Here is a 20820-nt window from a genome sequence, read left to right as displayed (position 1 = left end):
CTTCATGCCTCACCTGTACCAGACATCACCCTGATATAGCCAAAGACTGAATAATTCTGAAATATATTTCAATTACAAAATTAATTACAGCATCTAGCAACAAAAATCTATACCTAGAAATGTCTGGAAGTGTATCCCAATTAATACTTTATTGAGAGAACTACAGAGAATAACATCTTGCACATTTTCTGTGTCTATTAATTTGCAGGGTTAGATGGCCAGGTTCTTTAAGAAAATTGTGTTAGAAGAAGCAAAAAGGAGCCCTTAGAAATCAAAGAAACACTGCTGCTACTACCAAATGTAAAACAGCATTATAAAACAGTCACGATCACATAATTTTTCACATAACTGAATTACAATACAATAAATATTCTAGATAGTGATTGTAATTTAGCAACACCTTTTGGCTACACTGACTTAGTTAAATAAATCAAGTTGTCAGACAGCTATCGAGTAAAATCTGCCTTATAAGGCAAAGAAAATACTTCAGTTGGAGATTTGTGATAAGCAACAAATATATACTATAATGTTTTGCTTTGGAGATAAAATAAACATAATAAATATGATGCTGCTAAAAGTTCCACAGTTTGGTTTGTTGGTTTTGGGGGGGGTGGGGTGGGGGTGGGTGTTTGTTTTTGATAGTATTTGTGAAGTATTTCTTGGCTTAATGATGAGGACAGTCAAAACAGCTCCTGACTGTGTATTCCACTTCAGGGAATTTATCAATAAAATTTGTGAATTCATCCACAAGATAAAAACAGCAATACCACACCACCCACTGGAATCACATTGCTTCCCCTAGCCAGTTCCCCCTTTATATACTGTTGACCTACCACCACCATGGCCATTAAATCATGTCCCAAAGTACCATGTCTAAATGTTTTTTATGACTCCACCACCTCTCTGGGCAGCTTATTCCAATGCCTGCCCACTCTTTCTTATTTTCACACTTACAGGTAAAAAGTTACTGTGACGGCCAAGGGGGGAATAAATTAGTGGGTTCCATTCTGATTTGAAATTGTTCAGGAGCATCTATACTAGAATCCATGCTGTCCACACAAGCTATTCAGATGGAGTTTAATCATGCACTTATTTTGTGAAAGGATTGTTCATTGCCTTCTTGACAGCTGAAAGGAAGTTATCAAAGAGGTAGCAGAAAGAATTCTTCACATTCCTCCCAGTTTTTTTAAACTTCCTTATTCTTGAACCAAAGCTTAGACTACTCTTGATTATCTGTTCAGACCATTTGTAATGAATGTGTGCAGATTGAGACAATCTCTTCCCTGCTGTGCAAGCATTGATCACAATAGCAGTCTCTAAGACCCATAATTTTCAGCTTCATTCCCCAAGGTTGCAAAGCCGCATTTAACAGATCTCAGTTATACACAGCAGAAGCTGATACTCTCTCTTCTGAAGTGAGCATAGCACGGAAGGAGTTTGGGGGTGAAAAGGGGAAGGCTTTCCTAAAATAAACCCTTTTTTAAAAAAATGTGATTTCTTAACTGAGAAGTAATTTTTATGCTAGGCTTTACATATGACTGCTCAACATAGATGTTGCTCTCTACATATCTCATTATATAGGCTTAATGTTATAAGGTAGCAGGGTTTTTTTATTGTTGTCTACAAAGACTCCAGCTATCCATTCCCCAAACAGTAACGACAGCCTCCTTTCCTTGGCACATGTACATATCTAAAATTTTCCTGCTGAAGCCCCAGCTGTTCTTCATAGAGAATTAAGCCAAGGTTCATGACTTCAAGGCTTCACTGACATCCACTAAATAGCCCAAAAGCCAGAAGTAACTGCAGTCATCATTCAATTACTGTGAGGAAAAGGCAGAAGATTCAATTCACTTCAGTCTAAGCATTTTTCAAGACAGCATGATGAAGATGCATAGACAACTTGGACCAATTTTCAGTAGGGATGAATGTGGAATTTCCTTAGAAGGAGTAGGTAAACTCTTAAGGATTGGGAATTAGCTGGTATATTAGTCCTGCACCTATTCTTTAAAGGAGTAAAGTGTTAGTTCTGTTTTGTAAAGGTGGGTGAGCATGAAAATCTAAGTACATTTAGAAGCTTAACCACAATAATCAAAGCAATACTGAGGATGTTCTGAACATCACTTATCTATTGTTTCTATAAGAGAAGAAACAGCACCATTACATAGGTGCTGTGTTACACCACCCAAGGGTGGGGGGGGAAAGGGGAAGGGTTGCAGGAGCCCTGCTTCCCCCAGGCGACAAAAGAAACCTGATCCAGGTGGATGTAGTTTCTCCCTCCTGATAGGAGGGGTCCCCCGAGTCTAAACCGGTCTGCTCCTCTGCCCCTTCCTGTCCAGCAAGATTATAAAGGAAGTGGGGGGAGGGGGCATGGTGGCCATCTTTCTCTTTGCTTCTGCCTTGCCTGTTTGAAAGGACCAACAGCTGCTGCCAGCCTCCTGGTTCTGCCACATGGTCAGGCCTGAACATCTCCCCACCACATCCACGCTTCTCTGAAGGACTGAAATCCACATACATAGAGGGAGATACAAGGCCATCCAAATTTGGTTTTGTATATTTTCCTATTCATCCTTATTCCTTACCCTTGTATGTCCTCCCTGTTATTGGTATATATATATAGAGAGAGAGAGAGAAAAAAATAAAAGTGTACTTCTACTTCCAAACCAACTCCAGATCATTTTTTGGTAGATTGAACTCCAGTTAAGGCTCAAACCACCACAACACAGAATGGGGAAAGGAACTCTGTTTCCCTTAGAAACAGGTCAGAGTGTATTTTCACATATGTGTACCATTACAAAACTTACATCCTGGCTTGTTATTTATCACCAATGGAATTGTATCTTGCTTTTTCCTTTCAGACCTCAAAGATACTTTCAATACCAAAATGTTTTTATTACTTAACAAAGAGCTAAACCTTTTACTCAATAATTCATTACTATTTTGAAGAAATTGAATTTAAATCGGAAGTGTGGAAGCCTTTTTCTTCTTCTTCCGTCTAGTGCTGACACAAAATTTATTTCCATTCTCATCACACCTCCCTGGCTCTTGGCTGTGGACTCAGAGTAATTCCTTATTTAAATACTGTCCCTTGTGCTGTGCACACAAATTCTGTGAGAAAGCAACATTAATAGTTTCTGAGCAAGAACCAACCCTAGATACAGTGCCTATTCATTGAGCTGGATTATCAGAATCTGTTTAACAATGAAGTTTCCCAAACTCATCTTCAAGTGAGTAATATAATTATACCAGCAAAACATCTACATTTTCTGTAGAGTTAACCAAATTACAATCCTGATATGACACATCTGCACAACTTGCTACACCTTCTATAAACTATAATGTTTGGGACCTTTGCTTTATTTTGTTGAATGGGGTGTTTGTTTCTTATTTTGTTTTACAACTCCATGATTTTTATTTGCAGGTGAAACTGAAGTAATTTACATATAAAGTGTAAAATATCAGCAAATAATAGAAGCAATGTATTTCAATGAGGCAACATCCATTAAAAATGATCCTGTCCCCCATCTTCTTGGTTGAGCTTACACCCTGTGGATGAACTCAGAGTACAACACATTTAAAATGCAATGGAAATTTTATATACTATCTTCTCTTGCAATGTTGCCAGCTTCAAATATTCCTTACAATAAATATTATTTCTATGCCATTCTCAGAATCCTCCCAATTTTCCATCAGAAAGTGTGTATTTTCTGCAAGCAACACAGATTTTTAATGATAATTTTGGTTTCTAGTGATCCTTTAAGAAGCAATTTTTCATATAAATAGATGAAATGTAAAAGAGTGGACGGTCTTTATTTTCATCTAACTTATAAATGGCAGAGGGGAAATACAGACAGTTCCAATATTCTCTTTTGGTACTATTTCAAAGTATGTTATATCTGTAAGATCAAAATGTCAAGAACATTTTAATTTATACTAGAGAATGCTATCACTGAAGAGAAGGAACACCAATAGCTCCATGAAAGACTTGCTTATAACGTTCTGCGTCATAGATCAAGTAGGGATTTGATCAAGCGTATTTCTGAGGGCTACTTTGATTGCTCCCTCTCACCACAGTGAAAGATATACTTGTGACCTGCCTAACAAGTGCCATGATGGTCCATTAAGGTACCTGAGTGACTAAAGATCCTAAACCTGAGTTATGATAGGTGCTTCAGCCTGGTCTTTTCAGAAGACACACAAGCAGTTATTTCAGTATTCTGTGCTAAATAAACTAGCAGTTGATTAGCTTCTGACACCCTAATGCTTGGTAGAAATACATGCAGGATGGCCTCTGCCACCAAAAGCTATATAAAAATCAATATATCTAAGAAATAAAACAACAGATGGAAGCACATAGATATATATTCTATGTTAACTGTCATTTGGGGTCATTCTTTGGTGCAGAAGCCAGCCTCTAGAGCTAGCCAGCTTCCCTTTACTTCATTTGTTCAGTGATGTCAGCCCTGTATGTGAGCTGGAAGTCTTTACTATGGAAATTGTATCATTGCTAAGTAAATCAGGCAAGGTTAATTACCATGTGCTTGTGTATAAAGAGGCTCTGAGATGAGAAAGGGAATGCAGGAAAAGTACAGTGTAATTAAAGACAGGTGAAACACCAGGTTGGTTGTTTAAGCTTTCCACTACTGTAGAAATAATTTTCTCTCTCAGAAGCAGAGCCATTAGAGCACAGCTTTTACTTTTAGTCAAGAAGCTAATTCACTCCACATTATTTAATCAAAAATCTGCATCCTTGTAACATATTTTTCTCTACATAGGCTATGTTGGGCAGTAGCTGAACAGTTCTTGCATGCAGATGTATTACAGACATAAAACATTACCACAATTTACAAAGCCTGGTGAGGATGCATTTGTTAGAGCTTTTGTTTTAGATCCAGTACTGTGTCTGTCTCCTAGGGCTGTGAAGTAAGTCTCTTTAAAAAGACCTGAAGATTTATTCTTCCACTCTGAATAAGTGAAAATGTGTTTTGTTAAAAACTCCTCAGAGTAAATGGATTTCCTATAGAATCCCCTTTTGTTTATGGGTGTGATGAAAGCATTTGGCACTTACTGGTTCCCAGGATATCCCCAGTTGTTTGCTCTGGTTTTTGGTGTGGTGGGGGTTTTGTTCATTTAATTTATTTAAGAAATAAAATAAAATGAAGTAAAATCAAGTGTCCTAAGTGTTAAAATGAGGTTTTCCACTAACCTCTTCCTAAATGTGATACAAAGACCTGCCTCTCTAGCATTTGGATTCAGTGTAATATCACATCTTGTTCTTAAAACTGAACTAACTGAACTAAGGGGTGAACCTATCCAGATGGTCACCCAAAATCCACACCTTTTTCTCTGTGTTTTATCATCTGCTACTCCTCCTATTTCAATTTCTTTACAAAATTATGCAAAAAAATATTGTGATCAAAGGCATATTTTAACTCTCGACATGCAGCCCTATAACAGGGAGAACTGGAGACTGAAATTTAAAGACAATGAACTTCCACTGGACTATTAAACTCCTTATAAGCAATTGTTTTATGTTCCACTAGCAAAGTGGTTCAATGAACACAAATGCTAACAGAGACCTACCGACCTTATAAATACATAGAAGACACTGCAAGATGACAGTGTTAAAAGGCTTCATGTAGGGTTGGTTAACAGCAGTGACAGCTTTTGGGAAGCAAACAATGTTTACACTGAAGCAAAGAAATACTGAACAAGTCCACATAAACTTTCAGGCCAATACTAATGATACATACTGAATTACCAGGATTTAGCAAGAGCTGTAACACACGATACATAACCTACTAATCTCAGAATTATCTGTTCCCATTTGGAATAGTTAGGACTCTTCCAACAAATATTTGAAATGCAAAACACTTGAGTTTTCTCAGACACTACCAGCCATGTGCCATCCCAGTCTATGTTTCTCTTTTAAAATTAAGCCATCTTACCCTATTCTCTGACCAGCATATTTCCCCCTTTCAGCACCTGTTCCTTCTTGTCAGCCTCTTAGAGCTCTGCTCTTAATATCGGAATGTTCACGTTCGTGATATTCAAAACAAGACAGGTCCATACCCATGCAGAATACAATATGCTAGTTCATATTAGTTATTCTCAACAAACAAACAACAAACTATCTCTACAGTTTATATCCTTTATATCCTTATTGCCTTAAGTTAAGACCCTTCACCACAAGAAACCTGCTTTATATTTTTCCTTTCAGGGGAAAAAACTCAGCAGCAGACAGACATATATGACATGACTGTGCATGCAGAATAAACGTATTTGCATAGTTCTGTGACATCACCACTGCTTTCTGCAGTCACTCTATACCTGTGGAATCCAAAACCTACTGAATACAGAAGTTGCATCAGATTTGGCTATTTGAACACTCCTTTTCAGCTTGACAAAAAGTTTTTCAGCTCTAAAAGGACAAACTGCTATGTTAACTCAAGTAATCATCTTCTGCAACCTAAAATTCTTGCAAGATTGACCATTTCACTCTGTTTCCACATAAGAAAAGGAGACTATAATGAGAAATCTTTGAACTACCCTCAGGATATTTCTTACATGAAATCTATTCATTATTTTGAGAAAACAAATAATTCTAACATAGAACTTGCTTTGTTTCTTACTTCACTCCATTTATTATCATTGCTCTTGTAAAATGCAGTCATGGCAAATCCCTCTGAACTAGGAGACATCTACCTGATTGAACTACCTATCACCAACCAATCAAACAGCTTTGTTCAAAATCATCACTTGAAAGAATGCCACAGGTTTATGATGCCTTGGTTGGGGAAAGTTTCTAAACTCCAGTTATCCTCTACCATGGGTATTAAATAACTTTTCCTTTCGTGTACTTTGAAACACAGCAGCTGATGTCAGAATACTCTCCAGGCTACAAGAAAGAAACAAAATAAGCATAATTTTTCATCTGTGTAACTGCCTCCATTAACACAGTTTAAACCTGCTGTCCCTAACTTAGGAGTAAGAGACATGCAAAAGATACACTGCAGTCCTATGTTCATGGGCTGTTAGTTTCCTTCCCTTTTGACAGTTTGGGTTCCCATCACTTTTCCTGCATGAATCATTAAATCAAATACTGCACAAAATTATTTCTCTATTCCTTTGGCTTAGTTTCCTAAATTTCCTATGCTACGAGCAAGTGAAACCAGCTCACAGGAAGGGTCTTATGCCCCAGTTCTGATGCAGGCAAGTAGTGAGAGTAGTACTTCTTATTTACAGTGAAAATAACTTGTGGTATAATTCTGTAAAATGTAGTAGTAGAAGACAAGCAAGTCAGCATCTCAAGGGTAGATAGTCCTATGATATGTCAGCTCAATAGAAAGCAAGCACGCCTTTTCATTTCGAAGTGGGAGTATGAGAGAAGCACAACAGTCTAAAGGGAATAGTAGAATTAGTAAAGTGAGTGCAACATGGATTATGAGAACTAAATAATTTTCATCCTGGAAAGGATAAGATTGAAGGGTAATGTGGCAGAGGTTCATAAAACCCCCTGTAATATGAAAAAGTGAGTGGAATTACCATTCACTGCCTCTTCTAAAATAGTCACAACAAACCAAGTATAAGCTCTTCATATAATGAAGTGTAGTTAAGCTTGATGCCAACAAACACTTTGTCTACTTGCATACTTATGTCTGCTTGTTTTGGTTTGTTTGGGGGGGTTATAGGGCCTTGTTTGTTTGGGGTTTTGTTGTTTGTTTGCTTTGGGTTTGTCTTTTTTGTTTGTTTGGGTTTTTTTGGTGGGTGGTGGTGTTTGGTTTGTTGGCTTCATTTGTTTGTTTTAATGCACTCTGTTGGACAACTCTCTGCAAGAAAATGAATTAAACACAAACACTTCCTTTGCTTCAGGTAGTTCCTGAGCCATGTGGTTTCCAACTATAGCAGAGCATTTAGAGAAATATCACCACCACCACCACCGTGTTCTGCCCTGAATCTTTGCCATAGTGATGTTATTAGAGAGAGAATTTCAAGCTTAACACATCTTTGATTCACCCTGGAAATGCTGCCCTTCTGCAGATCTCCACAGTTGAAAATTAACAATCTGGAAACCACAGACTGAAGCAAAGCTCTTAAGCAAATTAATTATTTCTAGTAATAAATGGGTTTTAAGATCATAATGTTTCCCTTCTCTTTAGTTTCTCCTACCTTTTGATCATAACTGCCAAAAAAAGATGGCTCATGCTACTGGCAATTGTATGATGGGCAATGACCACCCTTACTCCTTCCCTAATGAAAAAGCAAAATACCAGCAGTATTTTTCTTTCCTGCATCATCCAAATTACTAAAACAGTTGTAAAATGTAGGCTAATATACACATCTTAGCAAATTGCATTGCAGGAAACCTTAATTCACAGGAGATGCCCTGAAGCTTTTTTATGGGCTGATGGAGTCTACTGAAGCATAAAAGCATCTATACCACAGACAATATTCTCTTCCACTAAAAATTGATTTGGAACATAATTCCATGTAAGTAGCTTTGTGAAAATTAGTAACATTTCCCTGCAAATCACCTGTGTTCACCGCTATACCTGAATAAGCACAATCCTTTGCTGGGACTTATTTCAGTTCCAGATCCTGAGCCTCTGTGTGGCTCTCCAGGTTACAAAAGGATTGCATATTTTATATTAAGATCATGTTAGATAAGAGAAAAAAATTAATGTTTTTTTGTGGCTTTGTTTGGGGATTTTTGTTCAGTGTATTAGTCACTATCTGGAACAAGTAGAAAGAGTCAATATATACTTTAAAAAAAAAAAAAAAAAAAAAAGTAGCCACTGGCCAACATTTAAGACACCTCCATAAAATGCAGGTAAGGAAAAGGTAAGACACACTATTATACATTACATATTGTGCCTCTTGTAGTTTTCCTAAAAGTCAAGATAGAAGGGACATCATTATAGCATTCCCCTTTCTTTTCCTACTACTAGATACAGCCTTCCACAACATACCTGTGTTGGCAGTGATACCCACTGAGTTTCACTCCACAAACCAGTTTAACTCACTAACCTTGTGGGGGGAAAAAAAATGCCATTTCCAGTAATTATATCCCTGATTATAATTTGTTTCATTTTATGAGCAGATTCAATTCACCCTGGTTACATAAACAACATGGAAACAAACAGACTAGTTCAGAACAGCTAGCATTGCGAGTCTGACAGCCACACACTGTGTGCGCCATTTTACTTCACATCGACTTTAGTGCAGGTCTGATCCCAGGAAATAATTTCTCACCAACATTTGGGCATAAATTAATATGCTCTTCTAGATGACATTTCTCACTTTAATTTAATAGGAATCTATTTTTTGTGCTTGCAGACCCCTCCATCATATGGTTAAAAGCAAATGGGGACAAACCAGAGATTTTCTTCAAAAGCACATTCCTGACTTGAACTAAAATGATAATGCAAAGGCAGACCAATAGGCCCCAGCAGCAGCAGGGCCATTACAAACCAGGACCATATGAAAATAAGGAAATGGATCAGAGCGTGAAACTGTAGTCTCTAAATAACATTGAACCAGCTCAGATACCCAAGGAACCAGCTCAGATACCCAAGGAACCAGTCATTCATTACTGTTCTGTTACCTAATTCTTACATGTTATGCACAAACAGCTATGAAGCAGAACTAGGACCACGTACACCCTGGTATACAAGGAAAAATCTCAGCAGACAAAATAAGGCATACCAGCATTGCCCTCTTAGGAACAGTCTTACCATTGGCAGCAAAAGAGTGTGAATAGGCCACTGGTACTCACTCACTTGTCCCAGTGTCACACAGGACAAAGACAAGCAAAAAGAAAAGGCAAACTTTTTAGTTCACCTATTATATTTTGCACTACAGATCATATTTTAAAGGAAATTGGATAGGAATGTTTTTACCTGTACTTTAAAACAGTACTGAGTAATATTTCAGCCTCCATACCTGCTTAACCACATTCTGAAGGTATCTGGCAGCACAACTTCAGACAATAAACATTACATTCAGGCTAGTAGACAGCGTATTTTATCTACCAATGCTTAGAACCGCACATTTCTGAGGAATGCACAAACTGGGTACTTCAGAATATCACATTTACAGCTGACTTTACCTTGCCCCTATTAACATTTCAGGACTTAAATTAATTCTGTGCTCCTTTGCCAAGTATCCCTGGCATTTTCATACTTGAGTATGAGCTAAAGCAAAAACCACTAGCTACCTTCCACATTAATGAGTTTTCAGTCTTTAATGAAAAGGCTAGAGAGAAACTTCAAGAAATGCTTACAAACAGCTCAAGTAGTATGTTGCACTAGCGATGCATCTGCCTGGGAAGCAGCACCAGCCACTGGATAACATGTCTTTTTTGGCATTCCATCTTGCCTGCCTTCCCCCCCCACTCCTCCCCCATGTAAAAAGATGTCAAAACTTAAAAAATTAATTCCCATAACATCTTCTTGCCTTTCTTGCTGTTCCTGTCTCAGATTTCTCCATTTGGTTCTGGAGATCAATGCAGCAACAGCAGCAGCAGCTGCATACATTAGCTTAAAATATTTCAGCTGTAACTGATCTGAGACATCATAACTATACTAATGTTCTCATTGTTACTTTGCAGGGCTCTCATCAGTGCTTCAGACACAAAAAAAGAGATTTCTTCAATTTTATGGATGAATTCACAGCAATCTTGGTGTAACTTTCCAAACAGTTCCTGAGAGGTCAGTTTGCATGTTCACCAAGGTAAATCCTAGCACACAGCATTAGCCATAAGAAAGGAACCACTGTCAAAGCAATTACAGGAGCAAAGGGAACACAAATATCCCACAGAGCAGGAATTCTCTTTTCCAATCCAGTCACAAAAACTGTAAGATAACCACAGGAGTTTTCGCAGTCCCCAAAGATAAATTGCTATTTGCAACCGTCTTCCTGCTCGGTGACAGGAGGCTTTCCTCGCAGTTCCTAATTTTTAACTGTCATCCTGAGCCTACCACAGGTGCAAGACCTTTTAAAGCAATTTTATCATTAAAAAAAAAAAAAAAAGTCCCTCCAGTGACTTTAAAGTGTTCTCTATTTTGTTACACTTATCATTAAGCACAGCTATGCTCACCCTGTATTGAGAAAATTCTTGAAACATTATAACCACAAGTCAATTACCAGACTATTTCTGAATCACTGAAGTCTTCAGTCGCTATTCACAGCTGCTTTGGCAGAGGAGGTTCAAGGTATAATGCCAGAAATTAACATGCCAAGAAGGTAAGAGATTCAGAGTGTGCATGGAAAAATAATTTCAGAGAATGTGAGAAGTCGGTCACCAACTTGAAAGAGTTATACAGCACCCAGGAACTGTTCTTAGAGTAAGCGAGAAGACAGCACAAAATCCTTTATTGTACAATTCCTGACCCTCCTATGCAATTTCGAAAATCCAGCAGTTACTTCCTCACATACTTCCTAAGAGTTCCAGAGGTTCTGGGTAGATGTTCTGCTGGCATATCATGCTAACTCATGATTTCATGGGTGCCACAGGGAGAGGACATTCAGACTCTGCCCTTGTCCGACTAGCGGCTACAGTAACAAAAGCTAGGCAAGACTTGCATTTTACAGCTCTGCACTGTCCCACTGAACAAGACTTGCTTCATCCTGTGAGCATACCTAAACACCAGCAAGCTCATAAGCTTGTTTTGAACAGCAAAGAATGGTAAGCCAATTCTTCTCTCTTAAATTGATGTAAGACGGAAAAACTCAAACCTCTTTGTTGCCTTTTACCGTGCACCTGTCTGCAAGCATCAATGTATCCTAGGCTGGAATATGTATCATGTTATCACAAAGAAAGTGTAATGGTATTATTCATATTCACCTCTACCAGGATACAGAGTCCAGCCAACAGCAATGCCTGCAGTTTGGGGAAAATATAGGAAGTGAGAAGGAAAATCTTCCCTCTTCCTCCAGAGTGGCAGCAGAAACTGTGGGTTTGCTATTTTAGTGGACTCATTTCTCTTTTACTGTCCTTGTGCATCACAATTGTAACTGCAGAGTAAACAGGGACAGTCCAGTGGCCAGAGACAACCCTGTTGATGAAGACATTTATTCCAACAAGACTGAATCAGTTCCACTGTCAGGGAAAATGGAACAGTTTCTTTCTCAGAAAACCTACACCAGTGCCTAGGCCTCCTTGTGCAGACATGAAAGAGAAGTGCCACAGCTGGTTAAATAATTCTGCTCAAAAGATTAAGTATGTAGCACAGGCTGTCATGCTTTCTGTTGACCTGATAGCCATGCACTTTACGAAAGATGCCAAGTGCTATTGCAAACACAGTTTGTACTTCCATGACAGTAAGTGCTTCTCTGCTCCTTTTCATTGCCACACACCAGCGCTTTTGATCCATCAGCAGTGCTCGGTGCACATTCCCAAGGGAAATTCTTTGAAATGTACCTTCATCTTGATCACTGACCTCAAGCTGGTCTGTACCATAAGCACTAGGGCAAAGAGCTGCAGTTGCTTTGTGCAGAACTTTATCTGATTACCAGATTTCAAAGCAGCTAAACCCAGGCTAATCCACCACATAAAAGAGTCAAACTATTTTTAATGCAGGTTCTTTCTTTTAAAACCTAACAAGGGGCCTAAAATTCACACTGAAGTTTAGCATAGCTTTTTTCTGGCCCAGAGCCAGTTTGCCACACTTCATCATGGAAGATTATATTGCGCTAAGAATATTATTCTTGAAATAATAGAGCATTAGAAATGCTTAAGAAAATCAAGCATACATAACAGATCCAAGAAAATGTTATGAATAAAACAAAAACCAAAAACACCCAACCCCTAAAAACACAGGCAGAAGATGAAAATGGAATGACATAATATCTTTCATAAGGAATTAGCAATTATTACTTTATTCTGATATTACTAATAGATAAAACATAGATGTTTTATGTCTTGCTCAAATTTATGAGTAACAAAGACTGCATATAGAGACTAAGTAATTTATCTAGTACATTTGACACAGAAGTCACTTCATAGTAAGCTGTGTCAATTATTTTTTAAACACATGTAACATCTGCATAACTTATATATATGTACATATATAAATGCTTAGGGATTCGGAGCTCCAGCTGCTGTGAGAATGAAAGAATCCTTACAACATCAGAAAACAGGAATTATATTTCATTCACCCTTTTTACCATGGTGGGAAAAAAAGTCAACATGATCCAGATGTTTGTTCTGGGTATTAAAGAGTGTCTACTAGGTAATTATTGTCCGAGACACAAGTTTTTTCTTTAGAGTGCTGAAATAATTGATTTAATCCAGAGGTAAAGAACTCAGAAATACAGAAGCCTGCTTCCATTACTCTTCAGGGTGGAAAAATGTTAAATACATCCTCTACATTTCGGTACTAAACATGAAGTCACACGAACTTATTCAATGACCAAACAAATCAGAACATTATAATCCAAGGAGTATGTAAGCATAACAGCAAACATAATAAGAAGCAAATAATAAAGTATTAGAATTGAAATTTATCAATAAAGTTTGCAATTATTTTCAGTTCCATGTGAATGTAATTCTGTATTTCTTTTTAAATGGGTGGATAAACTGAGCTTTTGAGTGCACAGCAAATTGAAACTACCCAAGATTCTTATTTACATTCTTTTTTCCTTTTAAACCCTGTGTACTTACTTGCATCCAAACCACTATCTCTGATCTCATAAAATTCCCAATTGCACTCCAGGACTGTTTATGAATATGGAAGAGCCAACCGCATGAGGAGAAGAAAGTTGTCTCAACACAGGACCAGAAGACCTCCACCAAGGTGATATGCTGTGAAAGCACCCTGCTCCTCTACACCAGTTCAGGCTTTGGGGAATATGCACCAAGTACAAAGGTTTAAATCAGTCATCAGCACAGACATTTGGGCCAACATTACAACAGAGCATTAACACCACTACTCTCAGAAGCATCAGGTGAAATGACAAATATCCCTGTGTACAAGATAAGAGAGAAGCAGTAAATAGCTAAAAAAGCTTTCACCACTAAAAGAGAATGATACCGTTCCTATTTGCAGCACATCCCTTTTCTTAGTATGTTTTACAATACCAGCTGTAAGATATTAAAAAAAACCACAACAAAAACAAAAAGAAAACCCACATAAAACTTTTCTTTGATTTCCCTAAACGAAGATCAGTGGTTCTCTGACACAGACAATCAATATGTTGCATGTGAATTCAACAGCAGCATGAAAACAATCATACTTGCAAAATTATTAGAGCTCTTGAAGCAAGAGCAACCACAGTATTATTTTTGCACCAGGACTGCTTCCTCTTGAGCAGGATTAGAACAAAATTGAATTTACTCACCTGCAGGATCCACGCATGTCTAGTAACAAAAGCACACAGGGAATGCTCTGGCCTTGCCTGTTTTTGCTTTGCTCTCCTTGCTGTTACCTTAACATCGCAGGCATCGCAGCTGTATATTAAAAGCCTCACTGGTAGTGATACCACATAATTCTCATCCCTATAGTGGACTATCCACTGTGATGTCTGTGAAACTTTCTAAACTCCAGCGTACTGACAATACAGTGCAAATAATTAATGCAACCTGTCAGGATGATGTCAGTCTTACCTGTAACACCTGACTTCAAAGACTCCATTGGTCGGAAAAAACAATGTGAGGCATATAAGTGAAGAAACTTACAGTTTCCATTAACTGAGTCTATACAGAAAAATGGTACATGATCCTTGGACACCTGGATTATGCACCAAGTAGAAATGAGTCAGAAATGTTGCTCTTCAGATACTGCTTAAGGGAACACACTTGCAATGGGCATTTATTTTACAAAGCATAATTTGTGGCCAAATACTGCAGATCTACACAAGCTATGACAATGTTTGCCCACATCCAAACTGTACTATTGGAATTAATGACATATTGTCACAAAGCCACAAATATATCTTGATTCCTCTGTAAAAAGGTAATATATGTGGCACAAAACTTATAAATCTTTGGAATAACCCCTACTGAAACTTCCCTGAGGTGATCAGGAAGGTAGAAACTACAGTGAAGCTTTAATCTTTATCACCAGGTTTGTGAATTAGAAATGAGATGAGCTCTTCTAGGAAGAGAGACACTGACTGGCATCTATTTTGGTACAGAGTGGCTGTAATGGCACAATGAATTTTTAACTGGAGGGCCAAAATACTGGTAGCAGGTTTAAAAAGCTGGCTGGAGGTTCACAACTCAACTAGAATAAAGATATTCCCTGAAATCTAGCTAAAGCAAGATAAAATTGAAGTCATAACATTCATGAAGATCTTGCAACAGAGATGTTTTCTGTAGAAAAGAGTCTTTCAAGCAAGCCCTTCAATAAAATTCCCAAAAGAGAAGAAAAACAAATTAAATATGTTTACATGACATAATCTAGTAACTTTTAAAGCTTTCAAGAAATTTATTGTTGACTAATGATTTCTTCAGAGATCTGTAGATTAGGAATACTCATTTAAACCTTGTTATTGCTATTGGAAAAAAATAAACAAACCAACCAACCAAATAAAAGAGAGGAAGAAATTCAAAGGTGGCCATTGCATGTGTATGAAAAAGAATGAAGAAACAAAAAAACAAATAAAAAATCCCAAACAAAAATATGCAAACAAAACACCAAACAAAAGCCAGCACCAAGAATGATTTGACAAACTACTTCATTGCTTAGATAATTCTAACTATTTCTAATATTTTATGGAGAGTGGGGTGTGGGAACAACAAAAGTGCTCATATTGGTTAGAAGAGGGAAACTTAATTAAGCTGTTTATGTAAGCACCCTACTACCACCACTAGCAGCTAACGTATCAAGACAAACTTTGTTTTAAACATGATTGGCTGTGTAACGAATTTGCTATAGTCACATTCCCAGTGTTCCCCAATACCAATGTCATGAGTACCATGTTTAGAAATTACTTGAAGAGAGAAAGCTCTCTTTTTTTTTTGGATAATACTTCAATATTTGTATCTGTATTTGATGACATCTTGAGACAGTGAAACAGCTCAAAGTGATAAAAGGTTTTGATCTTAATCTTTGTACATTTTGGGTCTTGACTTGCAGTTAAGAGGCCATTAACATGGAGTTAGTCTGCAAGACAAGTTTAATAATTTTTTGGGTGTTTTTAATTAAGCATTAAAGTGACAGTGAAGAACCCTGTGGTGCTACAATTACACCTAGATTTGCGGTAATCTCCCTGTATAGACAATAGGAAGAAATCTTTATTGCTAATAATTCATTTTGCCATGATGAAGGCATCTAAAAAAACGTCAGAAGTATCACACCGCAAAAGCTTTGTTTCTCCAAAGATTTTGCAAGAAACTTCATGATCACGTAAGGAGCAGGCACCTGCATAATGAAAGTCACATACCCAGTTCCAGTAAAGTCTCTAATATTATGTTATCTTAGTATTTAGGGGCATGAATCACACTGCTTTTAATTCAGGATGTAGGGTTTTTAAAATATGCATAAAAGCCATTTTAGTGCCACTAAAGCCACTTCACATCTTGCTTTTGTCCCTAAAGGTGGAGAAAAAAAGTGAAAATGCTTTACAAGTAGAGTAAGTAGACAAACAAAGCAACTAGGCAAAACAAAGCAACTGTGCATTCAGAGCACAATGGAAGAGAATAAAGACTTCACAGAAAACCAGGACTTCCTCCTCTTTTCCCCTTTCCTCTTAAAATACCAGTAGTAACCTCTGGTTCTTTCACAAAAGGTATCAGGATATTTGGAGGACTGTATGTGTTGTGAAATAGAGATTCTGTTTCAACACACAATTTTCTCTGGAATGAAGAGGTTAAAACACATGCTTATGTTAATGAAATTCCCCAAACGAATATTTACACAAGTGAAGATAAGTCTTCATACATGTTTAGCTTTGCAGCAGCCTGGGGAAAAAGGGAAGCATATTTTGTGCCAAACTAAAGACATCTCATTGTGTTTTTGTGGAAGTCATCATTCATATTCTCCTTTCTGACTTCTAATATAGGGCCTACTTATCTCGGCAGGAAGAAAGAACAGCCAAGGAGACTAGGTAACATTTAGGCTCTATAACAACAAAGTGCAGCAAGTTCCCTTTTCACTTCAATGGGACTGAAATTCACCAGGATCGTTACTACTGGTTCACCTGTTCTTGAAGTTACCAACAGACTAACCACATTTTCATTATTTAGCCTAATTGTTTGGCATCAGCTACAAACCAGCAGACATCATTGCACTAAACTCAGTCCTTGTGAATCCATAACTGTTATTTTGTTTAACATCATTATGAAGGTCATGTACCGCAGCCTCACAGTCCAGGGCATGGAAACCATCATCCAAGCCTTTCATTATAAATACCACACTTATCAAATATAGACAAAGCTGAAGTTCACAATAGACCACAAAATTACACTTGCTGCAAAAGCCAGAGCTGTCCTCCGTTTCCCCTCACATCTGGTTTTGATCAGTATATTTGCGTGAAGTTTTTGCTGCTTGAGGCCACATACTGAAGATGACACCATACATGACACACAATCCTGGAATAGACCACCACAGAAACAGCAGCCTGGTTTGCCAGCACTGTACTCCCTAGCCACTTTCCTACATAGGTAGCTTTTGTACTGAAATGCATGGAATTTTTTTCCTCCCCTCATTCACATAGGTGAAGAGCAGGAATTCTATACTTCCAAGAACAAGGAAAATGCAGTCATGGTACCTAGTCAACTGTCAAGGACAGTATCATACCGTTTATTATTAAAAAGCAATCATCCAATTACCAAATAAAATATTGTTCAGTATTTCTTTCCTGCCTACAATAAATGAAACTCACTTAATAAATTAACTCACTCAAATCTAATCACATTTTGCTGCAAATATGTTTCAACATCCTTTTTGCACATTTATATTGTTAACATGAACAGATAGATTCTTCAGAGAGTTTCATTCAAGATAGGTGCATCTTAGTTCTTACAGAATGTGGATATAACATATATGGCAGCAGTAAAAAGAAGCAAGAGGAGGAGGAAGAAGGGAGGGAAAAGTCTAAATTTTGTATAAACAGTCAGGTGAAGATGTTACAATCTCCACTGTCAGTATAACTTTGGGTTTAAACAGCAAAAGGTTAAACACCTCCTGACTTGGGAAAAGCCCAAGATCAAGATGACTTAAATGTTGAGGTTCCCCAGTCCTGTAAGCATCTTCTCTTGACTGTTGATTATTTGAGGACTTTCAGCTTCTGTCCTGCCAGGTCACAGGTTTGTTTTTTTTCCCTGCCTATTTTCCCTAGAGCTTTAGGGGTTACCTTAGGTCTTGCAGTGACTTGATTACACACACACTTGTATTGTCATACAAGTTCATCCACTATTTATCTGTTCTTTTGGTTTGTGCAGGCCATTGGCACTGTCAAAAGCTTGCATTAGACATATCAGCTGACCCTAAAAGGACCCATGCATTTTGACACTTTCTAATTAAACCAAGGTAAGAATAAGTACAAAGCTGATGAAACTACTTCTGGTGTTTGTCAAACTAAGTATTATTCTATGGTTGCAAAAAGCATCTGAAGCTTGATTGTAAAGTAACATATTTCACTGAATGGATACACTGTACTCATGCAACACTTTGTCAAACAAGGCAATAAATTTCTCTTCTCCATCCTAATGAAAGCTATGTCACATGAGATTGCAGACAACTTTTCATACGTATTATTGCAGTATTGATGTTGGCTCCAAACAATGCACAGCCACATCATTACAACTTAATAGAGCATGGGCACGAAAGCAAGTCACATCCCACTTCTTCACCCTGCTGTTTCAAGGGGTTAAACAGATTTATTTTCATTTTTTTTTTTCCAAACCCCTTTGGTTGGAAAAGTTAGGAGGCAAAAATAAAAGCACCTATAAAAAAAAAATAAAAGCATCTGAGAGCACCAGAGAGATCCTTGCTTATGAATAAGATTGAACAAGCATGGTCTTTGTATTGTTTGAAGTAAAATAGAGATGTACAATGTACCTATTTTGCAGCTGATGTTAAAAAGAAGAAAAAGAAAAAGATTAAAACCAAAACAAACAAAACCCCCAACAACAAACACCTATGGTTTTGTACCTAATTTGACCTTAATAAAAGAATATCATCTCAGGCAATTACAATCATGCTAATGTACAGCTGGTTTGAAACAATTGTGTGAAGTACTAATTCAGCCAAAGTAATTCCTCTTTCCACTTACTTGGAAATAGGTATTATCTTAATTACCCACCATTAAAAAAAAGAGCTTAATTTACTTTAGCAATTTGATTCTTAGATATGAAGTGCTGTCTTTAAATGTTAAAAATTAATTTATTTTTTTTTTCAGAATTTGATATTAGAGAATCATTTTATTCTTTAGAAAAAATAATTGTGCTAAGTTTGTTTCATTCAACGATATTAAAGTAAAACTTGAGCATAGTTTTTCTTGGCATCCTTGTAATGTTGCTGCGTATGTAATGACATTTTGCACACTTAAGAGATGGGGTTATATTATACCTAATATAATATAAAAATCTGTAGATAAATCTGAGGACAGGAATCCAAATGCCTGAACTTGAACAAACATCCATGTGCAGTTTCAACTGGTGATTGATTACTTTCTTCCCAAACACTGTCAGACAAATCATTCCAAGTACCTGATGGTGTACATAACATGGCACAGCAAATCTGTGGTGATAGAAGGTCTTTGAGGTCTCTTCCAACTGGATGTATCCTGCAATTCCGTCATTCTTTGTAGGAGAGGAGCAGCTTAGAAATAGTCACACAGTTATAGGCTTCTAAGCTCTATGCTTGTTCATGTGCTTAACAAATAACTAACATCAGAAATTCCTGCTCAGCTATGAAAGGTTCTTGGCAATAGTAAAGGAGTAAACGTTTGCTGAAAGTGTTTTACTCATCTGCTCTTAGGTATTTCCCTCATTTTAGAAAACAATAGTTAGTGATGACAGTTTAGTTATAGGAAAGGTATTCACGCAGCTTGAACACATTGGTCTGAAAGCTTCATTGTCAGAAATCTCATTTGGCTCCCATCTGTCCTCTGAGGTAACTATCCTACTTGAAGGGGTTAAGCAGGTGGCTGAGACTCTGCGGAAAGGAAAAGATTTGCTTCTGGGCTTGCCTCTAACTGCCCAGATCTTGGCAGAGTTAAACAAAGAACATAAATCCAAGCCCTGCCAGGATCTGTGAAGGAGGTGATCCCCTTCCTTCCCAGGCTTTCTCAGCCTACAAAGTGTTCAATTGGGTTTTTTCCTTATCATTCTTATTTGCATTCTTCAAAAATACCCCACAAATCCCTGCTCTAAATCCCACCTATCAGGGAAAGAACCACAGCATTACTGGAACACCTGGACAAGCAACCAAAACAAAAATATGAATGCTCATCTCTGCTAAAGGTGACAAGACATGAGAAGTACAGGTTTACAAGGCTCTGTGGCATCTTTTGACACAGAAATGCTCCACTTGTGTGGAAAAAAAATCACTTTACAGGTCAGAGAAAGCGAGAAAAAAAGAGACCATAAACCATGTTACAGTCAGTGCTAGAAAATTGTGTCCAGAGCGTGCCAATGTAACTGCATAACCTAAGAGTCTGAGCAGTTATTCAGGATAGGGACAACCAGCCACCCACACTTTGTATTTTGCAATAAACATGCCATCATTTAACTGGCTAATTGAACAACTCCATCACAGAAAAATTTTCAAGTCCATGGCTTGAAACATTCAAACCTTGCCATTAGGAAAGGATTTCAGCATTAATTTTCCAGAACTTGAGCACATTCTCTTTTAACTTGATTTTTATTTTCCCTTA

The sequence above is a fragment of the Melanerpes formicivorus genome, unplaced genomic scaffold (assembly GCF_026170545.1).
Source record: "Melanerpes formicivorus ecotype bairdi unplaced genomic scaffold, bMelFor1.0.p_v2 SCAF_4, whole genome shotgun sequence".
Lineage (NCBI taxonomy): Eukaryota > Metazoa > Chordata > Aves > Piciformes > Picidae > Melanerpes > Melanerpes formicivorus.
The sequence above is the reverse complement of the archived record's forward strand: the minus strand, read 5'-3'. Positions refer to the sequence as shown.